This window comes from Lepidochelys olivacea (assembly GCF_965140295.1).
Source record: "Lepidochelys olivacea isolate rLepOli2 genome assembly, chromosome: 3".
NCBI classification, from domain to species: Eukaryota; Metazoa; Chordata; order Testudines; family Cheloniidae; genus Lepidochelys; species Lepidochelys olivacea.
This window is the reverse complement of record NC_140413.1, coordinates 156,741,763-156,761,352: the sequence shown is the minus strand read 5'-3', so window position 1 is coordinate 156,761,352 and position 19,590 is coordinate 156,741,763.

Here is a 19,590-nt window from a genome sequence, read left to right as displayed (position 1 = left end):
GACAGATGCAATTCTATAGTCACTGACTTTGTACACCCAGGACCCAATCTAGTGAGATTCTAAGGGCCAGATTTTTAAGGGCACTAGGTACATAAAGATTCAGGGAGATGGCCTAGTGGGATTTTCAAAAGTACTGAGGTAACTATAATAAGAGTTAGGTGCCTAGGTGCTTTAGAAAATCCCGTTGGGTGCCTGACCCTTTAGGCATCTAAATACCATTAAAAATCAGGCCCTAAGTGCCCTGATCTACCCTGGCCTCCAGCAGGAGCTGAGGACTCTCCATATCGGGCCCTTTCTCAATTGCCTCTAATGGATCGTCAGAAATTTCTCCCTGCCTCTCTCATGCACACATGTAGAGTCTGGTTTTGTCCATTTGTATGGAGTTGTCCATACATAACAAAAGAAGAAAAGAAGAAAAAGAAAGTGTCCCATTTAAACCAGACACACTGAATTTTCTGTGTCAATAATGCTTCTTTAGTTAGCAGCACTTCAGTTCTGTGGCTTCCCCCTAATCCTTCTGGGCCTAGCTCCCATGGCAGCATCTGATTGAGGTCTTTTGTTCTTGATTTCTCAAGTACCAAGCTGACTGAGGGCTGTTTTGTGATTAATCTAACTGATTGACTCTAGACAGAGGACAAGGCTGGAACAAATAATTCAATCCAGCCCTGACTTTTTAGAAAGCAGTTTCTCCTCTCATTGGCTGGGTTGGTTTTTTTGTTTTTGTTTTTTTAATAGAAAAAGCAGAGCAGGGAACCCCAGGCCTTAAGTCAGATTAGACTGGGCCTGTTCCACGCCATAGGTACAGGGATCTTTAGGTAGCGTTTGGTTCTAAGGGGGTTGCCAGGGGCTGGGTCTAAGAGAGCATGGACCACTAAAAATATATATTTGTGTTGCTTGATGAAAACAGATACTTAAAAGTTCATGTCAACACATGAAGTTATTCAGGAATAGCTATTGCACATTAGATTCACACCCTACTTTAATCTGCGTAAATTTCCAAGGGTAGACAAGCCCTTGCACTGACACCATCAGGAGTTTTGTCTGAGTACTGACTTCAGGATTTGGCCCCATATAATCAGTAGGTAGAAAAATCCTGCATAGATATTAAAAGCCATATATATCCTTAGGGTTCTCTACGTGGAACCTCTTAGGAAAATGAATCCAAATTAACTAAAGGTGTGAATTTAAAGCAAATTCTTTAAACCTCTGTGTGAACACTCTCATTCTTCATTAAAGTGGCCTTCCTTCAGTTTAGTTTTAATTCAGTTGAATTAAACTAAACCATATTAAGACCATTGTAATTCTGAATGAAAGTTAAAGTGAATTAAACTAATTCCACAATAACTCCCTGTGTAGACAAGCCGTAACACATCAATTAAAAAAAAAGAAAGGCCTTTAACCCTTCCATTGCTCAGTAATTTCCTCACTTTTTATTACATCCTTGAATATGATTCTCCTCCCACTTACGCTAGTGTAAAACAGGAGGCGCTCCAGTGAATGCCATGCCATTGCACAGGAGTAAAATAGTATTCAGGGAGAGAAGAACCAGGCTCAAAGAATTTTGATTTACATGAAAATGAGAACTAAACACAGTCCACCTCCCATGTCCCAGTGATAAACATGGAATACACCTTAACAGTTCCATGATTTGACTTTGGTGGACAGGCAGTTCAAGTAAAGGGAGCCTGACATAGAAACATTTTCAGTTCTTTATTCTTTGTCTAATCATCGGCTCCCAGATTCCTTCATCTCATTGTTGCACTCCTTTAAACCCATGGGGCCAGATCCTTAGCCAGTGCAAATCAATGCTGCTCAAATCCTCAGTCAGTGTAAATTGATTTTTAATGTAACTCTATTGATTTATACCAGTAAGCTCTAGTCCCTACTGTTGCTGCTTTGATAATTTAATTTAATTTGATCAATCTTTACAATATTTTGTTTTTCAGGAAAATATAATGCAACAAGACACAAGCAAATACAAACAGGAATTCCCCGTGATGTTACAAATCAGTAACAATTGGCCAATAAAAGGATCATGAGAAACATGCCAGAAAACAATGGCTAATAGTATTCCTGTGTAGAGCATTTGTAGAGCTGAGAAATAAAAGGGGCAAGGTCAGGTAGTTTATTCAGACTTCAAGTTTAGGATTTGTTAAAATAAAATCCAAAACTTTATCACACCTTATACTATTCCAAGTGTTTTCATGACATTTACAGTTAAAATGTTAATGGAAACAGACTTTTTGGATTTAACTGTTCTTCTAATGCAGCAATATGTAAGTCCGTTGTAGCCAGAAAGTGCATTGACCAGGAAATGACAAATGATCATAATGAATATATTACTGGGAACTCAAACATTAAAGCTTAGATTGCAAACGCTTTATGAAGGTACACTTTACAAGCTCCATTTTAGAGATGGGGTGAACAAGGCCCAGAGGGCTCCCCAGACTTGGGAATGGAACTTGGCATTTGTGTCTCCCAGTCAGGGTTGCAAATACTGCAGGGAAAATTTCTTAGTGAAAAAATAAACCCTTCAGTGGAGTTTAGAAACAAAATCATGAGTCTGGGTCTTTTGTACAAAGTTATTTTAACAAATTTAAATTTGGGGCCAGATTGGACCTGCCAGTGTCCTTCTGAATAGTTGAATTAAGGCCACAGAAAGAGGCCGCATCAGGACTGGGATTAGAACTCAAGAGGAGTTCCTAACTCCCATTCTTGTGTTCAGACTGTTAGATCCTCTCTGATCAGACCATGGATCATCTGCTTCTCTTTTACTCATTTCTCTAGTATCATGGGAGAAAATAACCATAACCCTGTCATGCAAGTTGCAACTGGCACTTTGAAGAAAGCATATAGCATGTTTACTGTCTCCACACATTACAATATTCACAGTTTGCCCTACCTGAGTTTGTCCCAAGGCAAACGTTCCCCTTCTTGTAAAGCTCCTCAACTGCAGAGTGCGTCAAGCTATATATCTCCCTGGAAAAGCGGGTCTTGTGGCTTGGAGTGCATCATGTTTCCCAGTGACTTCCAGATGCTGCTTGAGTGTCACTGCAGCCTGCAGAAATTTAAAACAAGATCAGCGTTTGGACATCCTTGTTGTATTTCAGCCGGCGATCACGCGGGAACAGAATCAAAAGGTGGATAGAGAGAGTGTTATTTCATGGCCTGGGTGAGGAATAAGGCAAGGAATGTAATTCTGGCAAACCAGAGTGCCTTGGTGCTATTTGGTGGCAGCATCTGTAGTAGCTAGAGATGCTACTAAGGGGACAGAAATAAGAGCCACTTTTGTAACCAACCCCTTTGCTTTGTTTCACAGTAAGTGAAGAATACAAGGCTGGAGGCTGATTCTGTAGCCCTTGCAGATGTGATTAATACTACTGGCTATGCAGACCAATAAAGTCCCTTCAACAAAACCCTGATTCAGTGAAGCACTTAAGCACATGTTGAAAGTTAGGCATGTGCAGAAATGCTTTGCTGAATTGAGGCCATACACACCACAGTGATAGTTACTATAGAAAACCCAAGAGAGATGACCGATAGATGTATGTGCAGGATCAGGCCCCTCGTCTTGAAACCTAAAATAACCCTGTGCTCGTCCGTTTTTTAAATTGATTTTCCTTTTGTTCCATCTTGATTGTCAAACAAGTTTAAACATGTTAGTTTTGCTCCCTGTGGGAAGCTCTATCTCCTCCAGCGTTTCAAAGAAAGCCGAAACCAAACACGGCTCTTTTGATTTGTTCCCTTGCAAGTGCCAGACCGTTACCGAGGAAGTCAGCAGCACGGATCCCCGGCAAGGGTGTGTGTTACTTACCTGCTACTTTCAGATCCAGCAGAGGGGCTTAAGAGCAACACATGGATTTATTTTCTACACTATAAAATAACTGTTTCTTGGGGGTTTATTGATTTCTTGGAGGCCAAGGAGTGGTGGATTGAAACACAAAGAGCCTGATTCCTGGTTGCCTGGAAAATACTGTGGTCATTTGCACCAGCACATGGGGAAGGCACAGGGCCAGATCAGAACGGCAGCATTTCACACCCACCTTCCACGAGTGCAAATGATGACTCGCAGTGTGAGAATCAGGCCTGGAGCACAAGAAATATTACACACTCTTTGACTGGGACTTTATACACTCGTACTTACAGTTAACTCACTATATACTATCTGCCTACCTTTGTGTGTGTGTATTTGTCCTCCCTCAGTATGTGTCACCAGGCTTACTCAAACATGCATCATCACATCACTTTTCCGTGTGTTACAGTATATCTACGCAAGCTGCACTGCTGACATATCTAGACTGTGTGGGATTGCATCACTCTCTTATGGCGGCAGCCTCCAGAAGGTTTAAGCCCCCAAAGTGCTGCAGCAATGTCCGGGTTACTGCTTGTGTCTATCTAGTCATCTTATTATTGGTTTAGTTACTATAGTATTGTAAGTGTAAAAACTGCTTTATATTGGAGCAAACCTACTTCTCTGCTCCCTGTGTGCCACTCAGCTGGTAGAAAGGGAGAAGAAACCACCTTTTCCCCAGCTGGTGATTGCCTGGCATAGAGGAGTCCCCAGCAGGATTCAGAGCCTGCAGAGCTGTCTGCTGTGCCACCCCTCCTGTGCTGCGCCAGGGAAGAGAGCGTCTCAGGGGAGGGCTACCCGTGGCTGCAGTCCTTTGGGAACATTGCCAGATGCCAAAGCTGGTGCTGGAGCAGGACTGAGCAGAGAGCTCTTCATAGATCTATAGAGTCTTAGGCCAGAAGGGACCATTGTGATCATCTAGTCTGACCTCCTGTATAGCACAGGCCAGAGAACTTCCCCAAAATAATTCCTAGAAAAATGTCCTGTCTTGATTTAAAACCTGTCAGTGATGGAGAATCCACCATAACCCTTGGTAAATTGTTCTAGTTGGTATAACTGGCTCCCTGAGGTCCCCCCATCCTCTGCTGCCCCAGACAGATCTTGACCACAGCAGATAATCTGCTGCATAATGGAGAATGGACCAAAGATCAGCATGTCTGTCCCATAAAGCTTACAGTTTAAAGTCCCAGTCCTGATCCCAATGAAATAAATGGATATTTTGCTGCTGATTTCACTTGACTGTAAGTCACATAATACTTAGCACTTGGATAGCATCAATAGTATGGTGAGAACTTGAGAGATAACAAGGAAAGGTCCCAATCCCTGAGCTAGCAGGAGGTCAATGCTAGCCAGACTGGGTCCTAAATGACACACAAAATATAAGGAGAGATGGCAACCAGCCATGGAGGAGGGCAAACCTGGGGAAAAGGTAAAGTGGCTCTGGGGAGTTGCAGCACACAAAGAATTCAGACCATTGAGTCATTCTCTATTTCCTGGTCTCCGTTTATTAATTAGGAGGAGGAAGGAAGAGAGAGAGCGCACTGGAGCTGAGAGCAGGGAGGGGGTGGTGCCGAAAGAAATGGGTCTCAAGAAGGGACCTGAAGGAGGAGACAGAGATCCCCAAGGAAACTGGAGGAGAGAAGCTCTTCCAGGACTAGGGAACAGTGGAAATGTAGTGCCAAGTTGCCAGTAGCAGCAGAAGAAGCCAAAGGGCGTGTTACACAGAGAAGATTAGGCAGAGCGTAGAGCCCAAGGGGGAGGGTTGGAAGAAAACAAAAGCTGAGAAGCAGACAAGGAGCACGTGGCAGCTGCAGTTAACGATTTTCAATACATATATTTTTCCTTTGCGACCCGTTGGCTGGGATGATGGAGAATAAAACAGCCTTTCCCCACCCATCAGTGGACACACTTTATTGTCCATGGACAAGCACGATATGAATAATGTTTGCAGCAGCACGGTTCTGACACTGGGGAGCGTTAGTCAGCTGCTTCCGCCCAGCCAGTGAGCGAGTGAGTGGCAGGGATGGTTCTAGGCTGGGAAATTTTGATCCAAATCTGGACTCAAATTCCTCCAAAGTTTTGGTATCTTTAGATTTGGAGGTTTTTGTTCAGCCCATTATAGAAGTAGGGACCAGAGGCAACGATTGGATCCCAGAGTTTGGGATCCTGGGGTTTGGTGGGGTCCCATCTCATGTATGTGTGTTCATGCATGCACTGGCAACGAGGCCAATAGTGACAGAGGCTAAAGTTCCCTCCACACTTAGTGAAAGGTTCTTGCTGGGGTCAATTAATGGGAACTATGATGCCTAACAATGACCTTCAGCCTAATGTAGAGGGATCTACCTTTGTCAGGGAGGCAAGAAGTAATCCAGTAAAATCCTCAGCTTCCTGCTTAAAAGAATAGGCCAGTTAACTGCATACCCAGCTGGGAGAAGTGCGCTCTGATACCATAGTGATGATGACTGTGGCATAAATACCGAATCTGCCTGTCCAGAAGAGATGAGAAAGGCATGCTGCATATGTAACATCTTTACCAGGGATGGAAGTGCACCAAAACCCTTCCTCTTTGCAGGTCTGGATTTGTATGCTGTGACTGGGGCCATTCTCTAACCTTGATTTAGCTCTACCAACCACAGCTAACTGAGGGCTTGTCTGCACTTGGAAGGCTACAGTGGCACAGTTGTAGCACTTCAATATAGACACTACCTGCTCAAGAGAAGTGGTTCTCCTATTGGCTCAGGTAATCCACCTCCCCAAGAGGTGGTAGCAAGGTTGACAGAAGATTCTTCTGTCGACCTAGCGCTGTCTACACTGGGAGTTAGGTCGGCTTAACTACATTGCTCAGGGGTGAGGATTTTTCACACCCCTGAGCGACATAGCTGGATATACCTAACGTTTTACTGTAGACCTGGCCTCACACTTACTTCCGTGCTCGTGTCAGCCTTTCACGCCCACAATCTTCAAGTCCCAGAAAATAGGGAGCAGCTTATGAGTTCCATCAACGTAATGGCTATCAGAAAGTCAACAGCCCCTCTGACTATCTGGCCAATGGAGCCCTGGAAATTCGGCACCCATCGTTCTGGGGATTGCTGTTTTTCCTCCTCCCACCCCCAGAAAATTGTCTCTTTTGCTGTGTAAAGTGCAATGATGGGTATCATCAAGTACTATTCTATAAAGAGAACGCATGCTGCTTTGGCTGACATGAGGGTTTTGAACCTGAAATCACCAGTGTTAAATGCATGCATTTCAACTCCTTGAGCTAGCCAACTATCTTCTCTAAGGAGGGAGTTGGGGCAGGAGGGCTATTCAGGACCCATAAAACCTCTTGTGTACACCAGCCACTATGGGTGTGTCTACATGGCAATGAAACACCCACAGCAGGCCAATGTCAGCTGACTTGGGCTCATGGGGCTCAGGCTGCAGGGCTATACAATCGCACTATAGATGTTTGGGCTCCGGCTGGGGCTCTAGCTCTGGGGCCCTCCCCCCTTGTGGGATCTCAGAGCCAGGGCTCCAGTCTGAGCTCGAACGTCTGCACCGCAATTCTATAGCCCCACAACCCAAGCTCCGGGCCAGCCGCAGGTGTTTTATCGCAGTGTAGACATAACCTACATGTTTCAGAGCAGCAGCCGTGTTAGTCTGTATTTGCAAAAAGAAAAGGAGTACTTGTGGCACCTTAGAGACTAACCCATTTATTTGAGCATGAGCTTTTGTGAGCTACAGCTCACGTCGTCGGATGAAGTGGTTAGTCTCTAAGGTGCCACAAGTACTCCTTTTCTTTTTGCATAACCTACATGGATTACATTAGTACAAAAACTCCCTCTAGTGGTGAGAACATTTCATTATCTGTGTTGTTACTCAAAACACTAGAATAAAGATGTTCTCAAATGGCTCCTTCTTGAAAACAATGCAAGGATGCAGATCATTAAGCTGGGCCGGGTACACCAGGCGCAGCTCTCCCCTTGCTTGTGCAGGGCAGGGGAGCAGTGTGCCTCCTCAATGGCACTTTCTTTGCACTGTGCAGACGCCCCTTTCCTGGGTTTCATGTGGATGGAGCTTTGCTGAGGTCAGAGGACAGGGTGGGGAGGAGGGGGGTACAAAGCAGAAAAGGTGCTGCTCTTGTCAGCACCCTCCCCTGCAAAGTCTGGGGATTTCTCTGTGGGAGCCTAGGTGGGGAGTGAGACAGCTGGGAGCTGCATTGCTTCCCTCTAGTTCCCCTCCGGGGCTGCCATGGGTCTAGGGCACGCAGTGAGGAAAATAACACATGATTCTTCCCTTGAAATGCAGCTTTGGGGGGCTGCCTCTTGTCCCATTTACACAAGCTGGACATCAAATTAACGTCACTGAAAGCCAACAAACTTTTCCCTTGATTAGTTTGGTGTTAGTAAGATCAGGATCAGGCCCTTAGAGCTATAACTGCTGTTGAGAAATTCTGCTTAAGATAGACCGATCAAGCCTTTCCCCGGTACATATAATGGGTCAAATTCTCTACTAACATAACTCCACTGACTCCAGTGGAATTATGCCAGCATAAAATTTGACTCTTTTACCAGTTTATCTTCTCTTTGCAAACATTGGTGCATTCTAACATTTTGCTGCAGCAGCCTTGGATGGCAAGTGTGTGCCCCCTCCTGGGGAACATGTGGCTTTGCAACAACTAGGATGATTTGGTTTAGTTAGAGTTTCACTATATAATCCATTCACCAGCCCTCCTGCCTTGTTTTTTTAATCTAAAGGACAGACCAATTACATTTTGGTGCTACAGCAGAAGTGCGTTACGCACCTCACCAACAGAGCAGGTTGGCCATTTCACAGTGATGGACAAGTTGAGAGTATCCAACGCATCATCAAGGACCTACAACCTATCCTGAAGGACGACCCATCACTCTCACAGATCTTGGGAGACAGGCCAGTCCTTGCTTACAGACAACCCCCCAACCTGAAGCAAATACTCACCAGCAACCACACACCACACAACAGAACCACTAACCCAGGAACCTATCCTTGCAACAAAGCCCGTTGCCAACTGTGTCCACGTATCTATTCAGGGGACACCATCATAGGGCCTGATCACATCAGCCACACAATCAGAGGCTCGTTCACCTGCACATCTACCAATGTGATATATGCCATCATGTGCCAGGAATGCATCCGATGAAGTGAGCTGTAGCTCACGAAAGCTTATGCTCAAATAAATTTGTTAGTCTCTAGGGTGCCACAAGTACTCCTTTTCTTTTTGTACAAAAGATACACAGTTTTTTTGACCAAAAGGGGAACAGAAGGATTGTGGTTGTGGGAAGGTGCCCGCACCTGTGGCTCAAAGTCCATTTTCAGTGATGTCTTAGAACTAAAGTAGATAATTTTAGGCTAAAAGGAAAACCACCTGCATTCGTCTCCTGAAAAGAGCATTTGGGGCTGGAAGTTGAAAAAGTGGGCTGTGAACGTATAGTAACAACAGTTGACACGGATATAAAACCATTCATCCCACAGGATGCACTGTAAAAGTGATGTATGGATTGTGTACATGCTCCTTTCTCACCCACCAATGAAATGAAGCCACCTCTGAGAATAAATTTGGTAGGTGGGGGAGTAGTTCCTCCAGTTGAAACTCTTAGAGGAATTTAGGGAAGCCAAATAAATAGTAATTACCTTATTGGCATTTGGCCAGGGCACCAGGCCTGCCATCCGTACTCTTGTGCAAATAGTCATGGGATCTTTACGGGACCTTCGTTTTACATCTCACCTGAAAATCGGTCCCTTTGTTAGCATAATGACCACTGACACCACACTGGGACACCGGGTCCTGTACTGACTCAGAGGGGAGAGCACCAGCATCACCACCATTTCTTGTAGTATCTGGTGTTCTCTGAGGGCATTTGATGCTATGGCCTGGCCCGACCTTGCTCAGCTTGTGAGATCTGATTAGATCACAGCACTACATGACACAAAGACAAAGAGCGTGTCTAATACACAGAAGTGGAATTCCCATGTCAGTTGGGGGCAGGGGAGGAGGAAGGAGGCAGAGAGAAGAGGAAATGGGTGGCCATTCCTGATAAAGAAAACAGTACGGCACAACTTCTCATCAAGGGCTGCAAAAATCTGGCTGCTGATCCTAGAAGGCCAACACAGGGGGACCCAAGATAAACAAATCTGTGCATCCACAAATAGGAAATTGAAAAGCTCTCATGTCCTGATTCTGTAGCTTGACCAGCTGTTGTTTGGTGGGGTTCTTACTTTGGGGCCACTTGGAATAGATCATTTTATGCCATTCCCTATGTCTAAAGCCTTTAAAGGGTGCCCAGGTTTTCAGCGTGTCCTGCTATTGGGTACCACGGCCTGATGGGAAAAGGTAGCCGCAGTGTGCAGATGGCTATTGGATAGGGTGACCATATGGCCTGTTTTGGCCGGGGCAGTCCCTTTGTTGAGCCCTGTCCTGGCCGTCCTGCCTTTTTTTTTCCAAAAGGAGGCATTTGTCCCGTTTGCTCTTGTTGACATGATCAGTTGGCAAGAGCAAACGGGACACATGCAGTGTGGAGGAACGAGGTGCCAGCCCTCCGCAGCACGGGAGGCAAAGCTGGGGAGGGGAGACAGCGTTCCAGCCTGGGGGCGGCAGAGTTCCAGTGATGGCCGACAGGCCGCTGAGGGCCTCCCCCGCAGGGTTCTAGCCACAGGCAACCAGGGGGGAGAAGCAGGGTTTCAGCCACGGGCAACAGCCTCACATTGCGGGGGGAGGGAAGGCCTCAGGTGAGCGGTTGGGGGTCTCCTGTTTTCTCTTTGGAAAATATGGTCAGCCGTATTGGAGGGTCACTGGTGTTTAGTGTGCTCATACCAAATGGAACAGGAAGCTTGGTCAGTTGCCATGTGTTTAAAAGAGAAAACTGGATGTGATATTACCTCTCGCATCCCCTGCCCTCCTCTGAACCTAAAGTGTTGTTGTGCTTTCCTGTGGTGTAGAAGTGAAAAGGTGCCACAGCCCATGTAAAGACTTTAAGATGGACCCAGAGAGTTGCCCCCTTTCCCTTTTTAATGGGTTTCTTATGGTGAGATGAATAAGCACTATGTTTTCATCACAGCTGGCTAAAAGACTAGGCACATTTGCCTTTCTGTCCCTCTTTCTCTCATGTGAGATCTAAATACTGGAGATGGACACAGGGTGAACATCTGGAGCGGAACATCCATAAATGTCAAGGGTGTTTGACAGCAGGGATGGACCCAAACCAAAACATCCTTCCTCCAAGCCCTCAATCCAGGACTCGATCTATGTCACAGTATATTAGCTGACTCCTATGTATATACTGGGAAGAATCAAAACTTCTGATCTGAGAGTCAAACTGAAGTTAATTTGTGGAAATCACAGGCACAAGATGTAGTGTGTGAATCCAGGTCAGATTTGCACTTCCATAAAATGTAAGAGTCTTAAGCACTGTGAAAGTTGAGTTCCAAGCTGCATTTATACATATCCTGTGGCAGGGAGTTCCATAGGTTAGCCTCAGTGCTATCCCATTTCAATGAGCACCATAGGTTAACTTCAGTAATATCCTGCATCAGTGAGTGCCACAAGTTAACCTCAGTAATATGATGTTGAAATGAATTCCACAAGGTAACTTCAAAACATGCTGCAACAGTGAGTTCTATGGGTTAATCTCAGTAATATCCTTTACTATGAGCCCTAATTGGTCTCTAAGAGTGTGTTCCATGGGCTAACTTTATTAGTATCCTACAGCAGGGCATTCTATATGTTGACTCTGATAATTTCCTGTGGCAATGAGTTCCATTAGATAATTCAAGAACACTATATAAAATGTTTTTTGATTGAAAAAAGGCTTAAAGTGCTGCTATCTTCCCTCCAGCCACCACTCTGTGCTGATCAGAGTCATCTCAGTGTGGGGCACATAGAAGAAAAGTGGGGAGTAGACAGCTGACCGTACGCAGGTAGCTGGCCTAAGGGATTGAAAAGTCAGTCTGGTCACTGCTGCTAGCCCATTGTCTAACAGCAAAAACTCCCCTCCCCACCAACAGTGAGCTCAAGTAACACCTGGTGGACACACCTGCTCAGTTAAAAGGGCAGATATAGTCTTCACCACATCTTCCAGCTACTTTCCCCATCCTATGGTAGGCGCATATTATCCAGAGTGAGCTTCAGCCATGCCCCTCTTGCCTCGCACTGTCCACTACCATTCCTCAGCTGCTTGCTTGTTAGGTAAATAGCTGGGTCCATGTACACATTACAGAAGGCTGTCAGGGTGGGAGGCAGGGAAGGGGAAGGATGAGAGCAGATCGGAGCCTGATGTGTGGGGAAATGTGACAAGCACCTGCTTCTTACAAGGGCCTGCAAAACCAAACGCCAGCCTTGCCACTGACATCAAACAAAGACCTTGTATGCTGGGAGGCAGTGTTGTCTAGTGGTTAAAGCCCATCACTTGAAGACAGTGCTTTTGGTTGTATTCCTAGCATTGCTCACTGTGCCACTTGGGCCAAATCCCTTGGACTCCCAGTCTCTAAAATGAGGGTGATAATACTTATGCACTGGTGTAAAATTATGTTAAAATCTTCAGCTGGAAAGGGCAACGCTTCCTTATTATTACACATGGAGAACAGGCCCATCTCTAAACATTCACTGTCACACCATGGACTGCAAACTGCGCTGTAGCAAGCAGGTTCAAACAGGTGTTATTAGTTACACAGCTCTTCTGTCTCTATAGCTGAGAGTACAGTACGTCAGAGACTTGTGTATGCTCAAACCTATCCTGTGGGGGAACCAGTGAGGCACTAAGTGGCTGGTCCTGTGGGGACCTGAGAGTTAATGAGCAGTTTCGGTAACATGCTCAGCTTTTTAATGACTCTAGTGCTAATTACTAAATGGGGAGATGAAGTGTTTCCAAAGCAGCTGCTCATCTCTGCATGTATGCCAGGGAAACTTCATTAAAGTGACACTGGCCTGGTTTGCAGGGCTGCCATTTGACTTACCTTCTGTCCTTTGGAAGGGCATGTGGATGGCCTCTCCCCTCCTCTCTGGGGGAGCAGGGAGATCTCTGCCCTCATTCTTAGGGGATAGGGAGTCTTTTTCTCTGGGAAGAAGCAGGATAATTCCTCTCCATATGAGGGGCAGCAGGGAGGGCCAATCACATGAGCAGCTACCTGGCTCAATATGCAGTGAGCTCAGTGTGTTCTGTGATTGGGGCTGGCAGCCTTAGTCTAGCAGAGACCTGATTCCAGAATAGGGAGGAAGGAATCTGAGCTGGCCAGTTGTCTTGGATTTGGCAGGCAAAGAAATCAAAGCCACAAAAGCTTGGAATGGTGCTGGATTTGTGCCTGTCGCCAGTTAGGGCTAGCCAGGAGTGCAGATCAGGACACCTGATCTGAAACCTCCCTGAAGCCCTGAGGAAGTTTGACTCAGGATCCCAACTACACAGCATGGGCCATCTCTATAATGGGTTTAACTGGAACCCTGAATCCAAACCTCCCCACAGGCTGGAGAAGCGTGGGCTTCGCTCTGGCTCCTAGCTTCAATGCTTGGGCTCATCTCCAGGAGGCACTGAACCTGCAACCTTGAGCTGAGCTACTTGGAGAGTTTGGTTTGGAGTTGCTGCTAGCTTGAGTGAGTGTACATGGCCTAGTGACTAGCACACTGGACTAGCCTATCGGAGGCCTGGGTGCTATTCTCGGCTCGGTCAATGGGTGACCTTAGTTAAGTCACTTCCTCCCTGTGCCTTGCTTTCCTATGTCTGTAAATTGGAGATAATTATACTAATCTGCTTCATAAAGGGGTTTGAGACCTACTGATATATAGGAGCTGAGAATAATAATAATTTATCATTATCATCATTATTATTGAAACGTCACAGCTCAACCTACTTTTCAGACCTCTGGGAGTGACTCTGTTTCTGACGGGGCAGCTCTTCAGGGACTGTGCGGTCTTTGTTTCTTTACATTTCTTTTCTTGCTCACTTCAGCTGTTTTATCCTAGTGAAGTTTGTCTTCAGGCAGAAGGCTCAGGTTCAGATCAGTTGACCAGAAGATGCCCCAAGCCCCTGCCCTGGATCAGAACAGCGTTAGCTGCAGCAGCATGTCAACGTGGCTGTTGCTAGCAGGCTGCTGGCATGCTTTCCCTGGTCAGTTTGGACAGGGTTATTGTTTGGAGAACCATGTTGTCAACCAGTCTTATGTGGCGGGATCTGTGCAGGACAGTCTACCTAGCATAGGTCTGACTGGTCAAGAGAAACATGCTGGACAATAATACGCAGCCCTCCATGTTCTCAAACCACTAAGCAACCTAAACTAATGAACCCACAGAGGACTCAGCACAGAGACATTAAGTGGCTTGCCCAACAACACAGTGGCAGAGCTGATTAGAACTGAGAGGTTCCTGATGCCTGGGCCTTGGTCCAGTCCACATTGCGTCTTGGATACCAGTTAAATCCTGCAGATCATTTAAACATGACTAGCAGGGTTGTGTTCCCACTGTGTACGTAGTCAGAATCTCTTCTCTATCCTGCAATACCAACCATCTTTAAACATGGTTGCAGGCTAAGTGGTTTATTAAAACAAGGGAATATTTTGTTCTTGCCTGTGTGGACTGAAAAATCCATGTGATTGGAACAGTGATTAGTCCCGGTAAATATTCAGGCTAAAACATGGTCCTTCAACATGGTTATAACAGAGATTTTTCTCATTGCATAAGATAAAAGAGACCATGTTATAACAGTTGGGCTGTAAACATGTTTCACAACCACATTCAAGCATAGTTAATTCTGTAGTGTAGACAGGGCCCTCAGCTCCTAGTGAGAAATCAGAGGTACATGATGGGGGAGTTGGGAGCTCCTTCACCAAGCCTGGTGTGCCCCCATCTGACGGCTCCATTCAAGAAATCCTGGGACAGGAAATTCCAATATATTGTACATATAGCCCAGAAGAGAGACTGTAAACACAGTGCTTGGGGGTATGTGGGTAATGCAGAGCTACCTCTTAAATTGTCTGCTGCCTCCTGACGTGAAGATGAGACGAGCATATATTCAGTATATACCACAAGGGCTGCTTCCTTGTAGGATGATGAACAGGATCATTAACTGATTCTTATTCAAAGGGCCTCCCATATAACAGTATCTGGCCTCCTCCATGGAGATCTCTCTCCTAAATCCAGCCAGCAGCAGTGTGAGCTCTGGTTACCTTCTTTCTGGGTGTGGCTTATGTAGAGCACAGCTTTCTCTGGGCTGTTTAAAGGTAAAGTCCCTCCAGTTAAGGAAGGCTCATGACAAGCTATTCAACAAATAGAGTTAGAAATCCAGACATCGAAAGCAGCAGAGTTATCAGGTTTTTGGACATTGCATGTTGATCTGGAACAGTGGGCCAAGGTCATCCTGGGCATAATGATCTTGGCTTCAGCAGTTAAATGCAGAGATAAATTTGACCCTAAGTGTCTTAGTGACGCATCTTGGGAGACTTAGACTGATCCAAGCTTGCAGAGCTTGTTGGATTTAACATAGTCACCTGCCAGCCAGCATTATGTGTGTTGCCAGCCAGATCCCAGTCGCACAACACATGAGCTCACTATCACAGGGGCTTGATCCTGCTCGAATCAACTCAGCAGAACAGAGAGAGAAAGAGAGGAAGAAAAGCTAGCCCTTATCTTATCACACCTTCACCTTTGCAGAGGCCTTTGTCACCAGACTGGATTGTATTCAAAAGGCCGGGGCCAGATCCTACCTGCCTTTTGAAGTCAGTGGTAAATTGATTTCACTAATTTCAGTAGGACCAGAGTTTGGCCCAGCCACACTTCATGTCACAGTCTCCTCCTAAGGGTTGGAACAGAAAGGTTATTTTCCTGTGGCTGTAGCTGTATTAGTTTGGGAGTGGGTAGAACCAGCCAGTGATTTGTGAGCGCTGGCTCCTCACCAGCCCCCCAGCAGCATGAATTACACTGCAAGACATTTTCAGTGGCTCAGCAGAGTCACTAGAACATTATTAGGACAATGGGCTTTATCTAACTAGTACTAATAATGATAATTCACTCCCCAAACCCTTGTGACCCAGTATTAGATTTATTTTACACCTGGGGAAAGTGATACCTAGAAATTAAGTACTTGCTCAGGAATACGTCGAAAGTCAGTGGCAGAGCTGGGACTAGACCCCAGAACAGACTCCCCACCTCCTGTGCTAGCCACGAGACAGCTCTTCTTAAGTGAGCTCTGAAACTGAGCTAAACAAGTAGCCCCACTGCATCTTTCAGCAGAAAGATTTGTATCCGCTGGGCCTTAATATTAAGGCACAGAGCTGACTTCAGAGATTTAGTTCAGCTGTGATCAAAGTTAAAATAAGGCGACTATAAATTATACCATACCCTCACATCAACTAGTCATTACCAGTAATAACATTTACTCAAAACCACCACATTCCAGGACGGTTTAAGGACTCTGCAACATCTGTCAGTCTGTGATTTCCCCCCTGAGTTTTAGTAACCAGAAACAATCCTGTTTAGCTAAAAATGCTTGCCTTAGAACTGGTCTCCTTAGAGCCTCAAGGGGAAATCCAATGCCGGCAAAGAGCTAGTAGCTGGAGGATTCGGGGGAATGCGGTTTGGAATGTCCAGCATTTAAACATTATTGGTTCCAGAAGGGAGAGAATGGTGCAGTTGGTAGAGGATGTGTTGAGACACTTTGGTGACGTAGAAAGTAAAATACTTGCAGGGCGGAGGAAAGAAAGATTCAGCCTTCAAAATTAAATTCTCTGCATGTGCTAGGGAAGAGGTGATGGGCAGCTAAGAGGAATTCACACAAATATCCAGTCATGTTTACTTCCTAATTCTTATTCAGTTGTTTTACAGCTATTGCAAAACCACGGAGCCATATTAGGCAGGCATCCATTGTCAGTGCTGTTGTGTTAATTTAGATAAATAGAATAAATGGACCTAGCAGGTCAAAGATGTTAACGTGACCCGGTCACTGTGCAACACTGAACAGTGAAACAGGGTTTCCGGTACAGAGCTCTTAGCCTGCTTATTCCCATGGCAACATCCACTGTTACATTTTTGATAACCTTTTATTAAAGATACAAAAAAAGAAGGGAAAACAGCTGTGGCATTTGAAATGTAAAGTATTAATTAAGGCTTTTATTTAAACAGCATCCCTTTCCCTTTAACTGGCGAGAGTTTTTTATAAGGAAAAAACAGCCTTTAAATGGCGGCTGGCAATACGACCCAGATCGTCAAAGGTATTCAGGCTCCTAACTTCCTTTTTTCGGAGAAAAATGTAGTTGCAATGGGCTGGTGCTGTTAAAGCCTGAACCCATTTCCTCGATGACAAAATGAGACAAACCCACTGAGGGACAGCTCAGTGGTTTGACCTTTGGCCTGCTAGACCCAGGGTTGTGAGTTCAATCCTTGAGGGGGCCATTTAGGGATCTGGGGCAAAAACTGGGGATTGGTCCTGCTTTGAGCAGGGGGTGGGACTAGATGACCTCCTGAGGTCCCTTCCAACCCTGGTATTCTATGATTCTATGAAAAGGGAAGAGAGAAGAGCAGCAAAGGAAGACAGTGCCGCTTGCGTCTCTGGTGTTGGCTCGTACTTGCAGCCTCACTGCCGGAGAAACACGGGCGTGGCACGCGGTCTTCTCAGCCACGCTGAGACCTGGCAAACCTACACCAGTCTCAGGCTGCCGAGTTCTAGTTCACAGCAGTGTCGCGAATGAGACCGTGTTGGCTGGCGAACCCGGAGTCTTATTAAACAAGAGGCAAAAAGAGAGAGAGGATAGAGCAGAAGTAAGGTGGGGAAAGGAAATGACGGCAGGAGGAAGAGGGGGAGGGGCGGATGGAGACAGCAAGAACCCAAGTCTCACATTTCAGGTTTGTTCGGGACTTAGCCAAAGCTGATGGAGGTGGCAATGCCAGCGGTTCCCTCTCTCTGGTCTGGCCCGTGCAGAACATTTCTCAGGAACCATATGATGACAACCCAACCATGTTGTGATGGATCCCAGGAGATAATGGGGATGGCAGCCATGAGGGTGAAACTTGCTCCTTTCAGTCCAGCTGTCTCCGGTGTTCTGATCCCCCCACAAAGTCTTTTTTAAAGGACCCCAAAAGGGAGTGGTGAGTAGAATAACCTCATTATTTTACCCACCAGTTAGGTCTAATTTCCAACACCGCAATTTGGGTTCATTATCTTTTCATTTACCTTAACACAGTCACTGGGCGGCATCAACAGCCTTTGTCGTTTGGACCAATCCCATCTTCCCCTCTCCCTTTTGTACCGTTTTCTGAATAATTTTATGCAATAGTTTGAGCTGGCTTTTGTTACCTTGGACAGAGTACAGCCCTCTGCTCAACAGTGGTCTCCACTCTGCTTGGGCTGGCTGGCAAAAGAGCTGTTTACACCAATCCAAGGGGCTCTGAACCATTTATAACAAAGCAGCCTCTTGCAGGACAAGCGGCAACATGCTCTACATACAGCATAGCCGGGACTGTGCTGTCCTGGGGCCTGATCACCTGTATCCTGGGGGTGGGAGGAATACCCAGAATCTCAGAGAGGGATGCTAGTCCCTGGCATTTGGTTAAATGGTTTGAACCTGATCCCATTGAAATCAATAGCAATGTTGGTGTCTTGTAGGGCAGTGGTTCTCACTTTTTTTTTTCCCGCGGACCACTTGAAAATTGCTGACGGTCTCAGAGGACCACTTAATGATCCTTCCAAATGTTGTTTGTATCATTAGCTAACTATTATAAAGTGCTTTGGATAAAAGCACTACATTAAAAAACTTAATAATAATAACTTTTTTTGTTCTACAAATAAAAGCACACAACTCGTATTTTAATATCAGTAGGCTTACCTTTCTCATGCGATGGATGTGCCCTCTCTCCCCCACTGCGGCAGTCCCCGAGCTGGGGCTAGGAAGGAGGGGGGGTCTCCCTGCCACCATAGCAGCCACAGAGCTGAGGCTGGGAAGGAGGTTGGTCTCTCCCTGGCAGGCACAGCCCTGGAGCTGGGAAAAGTCACTTTTCTCTGGCCTCTGCAGCCCTGCATGTCCCAAATTCCCCCCACCCCCTGTTCTCACCCCACTGGCCCTTCCTACCTACCCCACATTCCCCTCAAGGCCACCACCTCATCTTACATGTGCGTCTTCTCCAGGGTCCAGGCACCTAATTAGTGGAGCAAGGCCTGCACGGCTCCACTAGTTAGGTGGGTGGCCCTTCATTCTCTCATGTGCTGCCACCCAGGCGTGCACCTTAGAGGGAACTATCCACGGACCGCCTGAATGGAGCTTGCGGACCGATGGTGGTCCAATGGCCACAGTTTGAGAACCTCTGCTGTAGAGGGAAGACCTGGACTGCAGAACTGTAATGCATCGATGAAATTGTTAATGGAGAGAAACCTCCATCTTGGGAAGAGGAGAGGGAGGGGGGAAGTTTTCACTAACAAATGGTAGCTCTGACTTTTACAGGGTAAAGCCATCACTGGCTCAGTGCTTGTGTGAAATGAGTTGATTATATCTCAGTCCTGTTCCTAATGGAAAAGTATCCATAGAAACCCTCTCCCAGCCTCCCTGGAATAGAAGTGTGGTGCTAGGGTTGGAAGAGGGCATGGCAGTAGCATCTAGTAATTGCTTGCTGGTGTAACCACGCTTTGGGGGGTTTACTAGCTATTGAAGGTTAGAGCTGCCTTGCATGGGGGGGCGGGGTGCTGAACTGGCCTATGGGAGCCCCTTGGATTGGAAGAACATAAAGGTATCATATGGCAACCCTTATGCCCCCC